Genomic DNA, 8,339 nt, shown 5'->3' with positions numbered 1-8,339 from the left:
CTGCACATTAATGATCTGTATGTTTTTACACCTTTGTTTATGTTTGTGCTGTGAACTGAACGTCCGTGCACTCTCAGTCGTCTCACTATTAACTCCCTCACTCCGGAGCAGAATGAATCAGTCCTTATGGTTGTCAAAGGCCCATTTGGGGGCTCTTGAAAAGGTCAAAGGTTCCCAAACCGGGGTGTTGGGGGGGGGGGGGGGAACCTCTGGGGACACTGATCAGACTCTGACAGAAACCCAAAGTCAGTCAAGAAAGAGTCAAACTATTCCTCCGTGGGAAAGACTTGAAATGCAAATCTAAACTATAACGAACGATGATTGAACAAATCAAATGAAAAATGCAAACGGAGAGAAACGTCTCCCTCTAAACTACAGAACAAGCTCCTCCAACATGGAAACTCCTCAACGTTTCAGCGTTATGCTCCCATAAATCTGAAGTCTGGAGTCGACATTAAAGCCTCGTGTGACAGATGAGACGGGCTGCATGACGGTATCTCTGTGTGTGTGTGTGTGTGTGTGTGTGTGTGTGTGTGTGTGTGTGTGTGTGTCTAGCCTCTTTAAAGCTCAGACGGGGAGGAAAAGCGAGTCTTCAAAGAAATAATTAGGACCCACCCAGCAGCTTTTAACTGAGCGTCAGCCGCCGCTCGACCTGTGTGTCGCTGCATGCTGGAAACACACATCAGCCAGGCATGGCCCAGGTGTGTGTGTGTGTGTGAGTGCGTGTCGAAGAGAGAAAGTTTGAGTGTGTTTAAAACAAAAAAAAGAGGAAGCAAGTTTGTCAAAAAGAGAAAAGGAGTGTGTGTTTCAAAGAGGAGAGCATGAAAGAGTGTGTGATTCAAAGAGAAAGTGTGTATCAGAAAGACAAGCACAACATTAAAGTGTGTGTGTGTGTGTGTGTGTGTGTGTGTGTGAAAGATCATAACATCAAAATGTTGTGAAAAGGTGTTCTATCAGAGGAAGAGTGTGTGTGTGTGTGTGTGTGTGAGTGTGTGTGAGGTTGGATTTAGGTAATATGAACCACTAGATGGCAACAGAGAGAGAGGGAGGGGGTGACCTGGTCTGACCGCAGACACACACACACACACACACACACACACACACACACACACACACACACACACACACACACACACACACACACACACACCTCAGAGGAGCTGAGAGGGAGTGAGGAGAGGAGTCTTGTTCAGGAGCTGCAGGTTTGAGGCGAAACACTAACGGCAAAAAAATGAATGATTTTAATGCTCTGGTCAATTTTGAGATTTTGATCTATTTTTCTTCAATAACTCGTCTTCTTTCAGACTAGAGGAAAGAAAACATTTATTTTATCACTTTGTTTGTTTACGTCTGGAGATTTCTCCTAAAATCACCAAAAGTTACCTTTACATAATGCCTCATTTGCATATTTAAACACCACATTTCAAAAAACTTACAACACAATAAATAATCCTCTTAATGTGAGTGATGAAGTGGTGAAGTTTCATGGTGATATCTGTGAGTTCATGTTGTGACCCTATTCACCTGTAGAGTCTTAATGTGAGTGATGAAGTGGTGAAGTTTCATGGTGATATCTATGAGTTCATGTGTTCACCTGTAGAGTCTCTAAATGTCTGTAATGTAACTAAACGTCTCTTTAAAGGACGTTTCCTCTAAATGAGTTTGTTCTCAGACTCTGATGATAAATCTCCACTTCAGCAGCTCTTACATTCACCAAACTTCACTCGTTCATTCCTCTGTGTGTGCTGAAGGTTCACACATCACTCACACACTCATTTATACATTTATTAATAACAACATGGAGGAATGGATTTGTTTCATGGCTGTTGACAGTAATTTCTGAGTGAGACAAAGAGATATCATAAAGTCCGTCTGTAAAAATCTTTGACTCTAATATGTCAACAACATGAAACAAGAATTTGTAACCTGACTTTATCCAATGTTTAGATTTATGTTCTGGAGATGTATGATAATTGGCACATATTCTAAGATAAGATAACACTTCATTTGCATATTTAAACATAGATTTTAGTCAATCTTTAAGTAAATTGTGCCGATCGTCTCAGTTAATTATACATTTGAAGTGTTTTAGCATGAAATCTAAATTTACAGTAAAGACTTTTCCTCCAGTATTTTAGTAAAAATCTCCATAAACAAGGAAGAACTCCAAAGAAGACTAAGCGATGTACTGATTTAATAAATGTGCTGACGAGATACTGAGCTCCTCTCTATAAGAATATCTGCATCAAAGTCTTTACCAGCCGTGATACAAGATGAAGAGGTGAGAATTATATCTTTCTGTTAAACGACATCCAGCGAGACATTTAGGCCCAAAGGTTTGTCAGTTTTAGTGATTTCACAATGTTCCTGTAATAATCTGAGAGTGAAACAGATATGAGCAAAGGACGGAATCACAATCATGGTTTTCCAAAGTCCACCGAGTTCTGAAGACTTTAACGCATCACTGAAATGCTCCCAGACAGTTTAATCCAACATCGTTTTCTCTGACGTTCTCAAACGTCAAATGAAATGAAACGGTTTGTTTTAAAGGACGATGTCGGTCTGTAGGAGGTGGATTTGAAACGAGGAGGAGAAAGGTGGACCTGGGTTGAGGAGATTGACCTGAGAGTGATCGATGTCCTCAGATGTTCGTCTGAGCGTCCTCCTTCAGACCGGCTGCAGACGGGAGGAGGGACCCCCGGAGGTCAAAGCCCCCTGCAGCCGGCAGGTCTGGCTCTGAGAGGCTATGGTGGGGGGGGGGGGGGGGGGGGGGGGGTTAGACCCAGCTGTCTGAGTCAGGACACACCAACACTAACAGCCTGTTTCAACCAAAAGACACTCTCCAGGAACCCAGGACTTTCTTCTTTTTTTGTTTAGAAATTCAGGAACCTTATGAGTGTTTCACCTGGAGGAACCAGCGCTTGAATTTGGCTCCTTTGCATTAGTTCCTCCGCTCCAAAAAGTCTCCGTCACTTAGTGGTCAAACACTAACGGACAGTATCAGTACTACATTTACGCCTTGCGTCCACACTACTACGGAGTTTTTATATCCCCCAAAAACGGAGGGATTTGAAAACACTACCGACGCCGTGTTAGATTAAAGACTCCGTGGTTGACCTCGTAGCGTGGACGGGCAGAAACAGGGACTTTGTGAAGTCGGTGATGTTTGATTGGTTCTTAGCAGTCATGACGTGTCCCTCCCCGATTCGTCAAGCCGCCAGAAGAAAACAAACAAACAACGACCCTGATTATCGCACGCCATTATTGGAGCAATTTGCGAGTATGATTTTTACTATTGAGAAGTCCACAAAGAAACTGTAAACGAACAAAAGGGTAAATGCTCTCCAGTAGGACGTGAGAAGAGACAACAAAACCGAGGAAACGAGTGTAGTGTAGTATCAGCACGACCTTTTATTATTATTAAATAGTAATACAATACTCTGCACCTGCATGTCCAGTGTACGTGAATGTTCATGTCATATTCGTTTTCAGGCGTGTTTGTATGGACGAAAATCATTTTGAAAACGGGCGCTGGAACACCCGCGTGGACGAGAGATTGTTTTCACTTTTAAAATACATTTTAAAATGGAAACGTAAAAGTGTGGAGGACCTCTGTTTACATTTATGTACAGCTGTTAATTGTCAAATGTGTATAAAATAGTGAACAGAACATCTAAAACATGTGATTTAAAGATGCTGTACAAAAGAATACAGTTTCTTGGGTTTGAGTTAAAGCTCTGACATACGGTCCGAATCTGATTATATCCAACGTATCCTCATTCAACGGTTTGTATTATTATTATTATCTTACAAAAAATTATTCTTTTTTTTTTGTGTTTTCCTACGAAAGTCCAGCAACACGAGACAATTTCTGCTCGTCTTTTCAAAATAAACTTCGGTCTTCACAGGAAACTCTGTTGCTCAATTGCTTGAAACAAGTACACGACATCACAACATCACAATATATTCACAGTACGTTGCTGCTAAAGAGGGTGGAACTACACCATAAACACACTAATTGTGACATGTAATTGCATGAAAGTATTTTACATCCTTGTAAGGACATAAACTGCAGATATTTTAGAGGTTTATGGAGGTTTTTATGAACGATTTACGTACTTTTTCACGACAAAATGAACGCCCTGGAAACACAGTGATGCTGTGTGTGTTTTTCAGGATGTAAAGAAGCAAAGTGTTTTTATTTTACATGTCTGTTTTGTTGGGAGGGCAGCAGAATGAGGGTGGGAGGTCTGGGATCCATCACGCTCAGTACTCCCCTGGTTTTACAAGCTTCTCATGGGGAAGCCGGGCTGCGAGTTAATCTCTCGTGTTTCGCCGCTGTCGGACAAATATCCGCAGAAAGTCTGATTTTCAGAAAGGAATGCTTCTTCTTGCAGGTTTCTGAGGGCCTCATGAAACTCAATCCGCACATAATTGACTTCGTAAACTTCAGCTAAAGTAGGAAAGAGAGAAACAGTGAGGTTCTATTTCCCCTCAGCAGAGTTCAGCTCTTTACCTGCTGCTCTGGATCAGAACCTGAACAGCAGACTTCCTCCTCCTGCAGAAACACAGCAGACGTGTTCAGTGTGAACGCTTCTAAAGGTGGAACAGAAAAGATCAAACTCAACTCACCTGCTTCAGTCAAACTCAACTCACCTGCTTCAATCAAACTCAACTCACCTGCTTCAGTCAAACTCAACTCACCTGCTTCAGTCAAACTCAACTCACCTGCTTCAATCAAACTCAACTCACCTGCTTCAGTCAAACTCAACTCACCTGCTTCAGTCAAACTCAACTCACCTGCTTCAATCAAACTCAACTCACCTGCTTCAGTCAAACTCAACTCACCTGCTTCAATCAAACTCAACTCACCTGCTTCAGTCAAACTCAACTCACCCGCTTCAATCAAACTCAACTCACCTGCTTCAGTCAAACTCAACTCACCTGCTTCAGTCAAACTCAACTCACCTGCTTCAGTCAAACTCAACTCACCTGCTTCAATCAAACTCAACTCACCTGCTTCAGTCAAACTCAACTCACCCGCTTCAGTCAAACTCAACTCACCTGCTTCAATCAAACTCAACTCACCCACTTCAGTCAAACTCAACTCACCCGCTTCAGTCAAACTCAACTCACCTGCTTCAGTCAAACTCAACTCACCTGCTTCAATCAAACTCAACTCACCCGCTTCAATCAAACTCAACTCACCTGCTTCAGTCAAACTCAACTCACCCGCTTCAGTCAAACTCAACTCACCCGCTTCAGTCAAACTCAACTCACCCGCTTCAATCAAACTCAACTCACCTGCTTCAGTCAAACTCAACTCACCTGCTTCAGTCAAACTCAACTCACCTGCTTCAATCAAACTCAACTCACCTGCTTCAGTCAAACTCAACTCACCTGCTTCAGTCAAACTCAACAGCAGAAACAGCTGATAAGTCAAGCGAGTTTAAATGTTCGTCAGAAATTATTCGGCGAAGGCGTTCGTTCAACAATAATCCACTTCATGCATAAACCAACTCACGCAAGCGTAAAAACATTTTTGCACAATTAAGAAAGTTTTATTGAACTTTATTGAAAATATGTGAATTGAAACGCGGCTAACATCTCTGAACACGATCCAGGGTTTTTAAGAATATTGATGTTGTACATTTGTGTATATTTCTATATATTTCTAGACCATACATTTGTCTGGTGGTGGATATTTGATCGTTTCTGACACATGACAGCATTTTTATCAACGTTTAAATCTCCAACAATCAAAGTTTATTAAAGTACAAAACGCAACAAATATGATGTGGTTGTTATTCTGGTATTTTACTTCAATTGATGTAAAATTCATGAAATATATTTATTGTAAAATGTAAACAAAAGAAGTCCAAATAAAACAATAAATGTATTTTGTGGTAAATTCTCTCAAAGCTATAAAGTCTGAATGTGAACGTTACCAGTAGATGAAGAAATCTGACCTGAATATATTTCTACCTTAGAAGAGAAAATGATGTAACATCAGACAAAACACGGTGTAGCTGTGTTACCAAGGAAACAACATGTAATTTCTGGTAATCTCCCCCGGATCACAACATGGGATCAGTATTGTTCACACAGAAAAGAAATCCGAGCCACTTAAGTTCCCCGTGGCGGAGGTGAAACGCTGCTGACGCTTCAAAATCTGCAGAAAGAGTCAAATGATTCTGCAATTATCTGATCCAGTTTGTTTACGCCTTAAAGCCCGGGAGACAGAAATAAGCTCCGCAGTAAAACCCGCACGGCTCGTCTAAAACCCAAACTCACAGCTTCTATTACCTCCGTCTCCAAACTGCTGCGGCCCGGTTACACTTTGTTTGTTGTCGAGCATCGTGTTGCTTGATGTTTTTACCAGTTGGGTGTGTGCAGCCGTGTGTGGTGGTTCCTCACTTCAGAGCGCGTTTACGGGGCCGAGGCGAGAACCAGGGAAGAAGTTACTGAAGAGGAGGGGGGGCTAAATCTGGAGGAAGAGTTTAAAGTCACAAATACACAAACCTGAAAGGAAGGAGACAGTGAAGCTCTGGACGGAAGAGTGGTGAGAGGAAGAAAAGCAAGAGATGAAAGGAAGAGGAGAAAAATGACAATGAGTGTTGTGAGAGAAGAAAGAAGCCGGAGGATGGAAGAGAAAAGACATCAGGCGTCCACTGGACGTGTAAGGGCAGAGCGTCCGCCTCCGTTGATCCTGTCTTTAACAAACATTATATCAGCTTCTCAAAACTCAGCACAGTATAAAGACTGCAAAACCCCCATAAAGGGCGGGAGGGGGTTTAGGTGGACGGGTCAAAGAAAAAACGCTGTTCGTGCCCCATGTGGAACCATTTGTCTGTCACGTAACTTCAGTACTGAAGTAACACAAGTAACGGCACTTCTGTAGCTACTTTAACCCAAAAGCACAACCTTTTTCTAAACCTTTACAGTTTATTTGGAAAAGACTTTATGTGTGTAGTAACATGTGAAAATACAACAAGCGTTGCTGGACTTTTGTGGAAAAATGCACAACTTAATAACTAAAGTCCTCGTTCCAGGACTCCATGTTGGACATGAGGTCGTGTGGCTCAGGTCCTACAGACTCAAAGAGCTCCGTGACGCAAATTCATCAATCAATCATGAAGAAAATATTGGAGGAACTTCTAATAAATCTAGTTAAAGTTGGATTTGATTGAAATCAACAAACGATTCACGTCAGCAACATCACAGCCTTTTTCTATTTTATATCGTAGAACAAATCTTTCGGGCATCGAACCAAAGACGCACAGTCCTCGAGGTGAAGGAACAGGAAGTGCAGAAATCGAAGTTGTGAAACACTCAAAGTCTGCGTTTTGATCAATCAGAGATGTTTATTATTCTAAACAAATATTTCAAAACAAAACTCAGCACTGCTATGGCTCGGAGAGGGAGAATTTTAGTTTTTTTTCACGATGGGAAATATGGTCAAAGAAATTAAAGTTGGAACCAAAATGTTTCTCCGGAGGACAAAGGAGGTAAAGTTCTTTAAAAAGAGTTCACAGTTCCAGGAAGGAAAAGTTCCTGTGGGTGGAGACGGGCGGAGCTTTAAAATATGACAGAAAACAACAAAGAGAGGCCGATAATTTAGTGAGTGTTGATAGACGGAGGGATGGAGAGATCAGAAGAAAGAGATTGAGGAGTTATTGAAAAAGGGAATGAGGGAGATTTGAAGCGAATTAAAAGACACGAGAAAGAGTTCAAAGAGAAGGAAGAGACCAAAAAGAAGATGGAGGGAAAGGTGTCAACAGAAAGATGGCGGGAGAGAAAAGTAACTTGATGTGAGATCCAAAAATATAGAGAGATGACGGGAACGATAAGAGAGAGGGGGATAAATAGACATGAAGTATAACGGAGAGGGGGATGAAAAAAGGAGCTGAGGTGGAAATGCTTGAGTGATGGAGAAAGACAAACAGAGAAACGGAGAGTTTTTGTAACTTTATCTGCAGCGCGCCGACATGAACACACTCACACGAGAGCTGCTGCCAGATTAAACACGCTCCGTTACCCGATCTGCAGCCGACCGAAAGAGAGGAAATACAAAAACAATCACTTCAAACGGCGTCAGACCGAGTCGTGTTCGTCAACCCGACAAGTGTTTGGTTCGTTTTCTACACTTCGTCCACACAACTCTCAGGGGGAGAAACGTAAGAATCACGGCGCGTTCGAGACGCGGCGGAAAGTCGGAAATTCGTAAAATAAGCCACGTGGAGACAACGTGGTGACATGAGGGCAGCACGCGTTGTATGAGAACCCCGTTTCTCTTCATGAACTCTGCATTTTATCATATCTGCTCCCTGAATCCGCTC

The sequence above is a fragment of the Anarhichas minor genome, unplaced genomic scaffold (genome assembly GCF_050575085.1).
Source record: "Anarhichas minor isolate MPS153535 unplaced genomic scaffold, ASM5057508v1 ptg000079l, whole genome shotgun sequence".
NCBI lineage: Eukaryota > Metazoa > Chordata > Actinopteri > Perciformes > Anarhichadidae > Anarhichas > Anarhichas minor.
Note: the sequence above shows the minus strand (reverse complement) of the source record.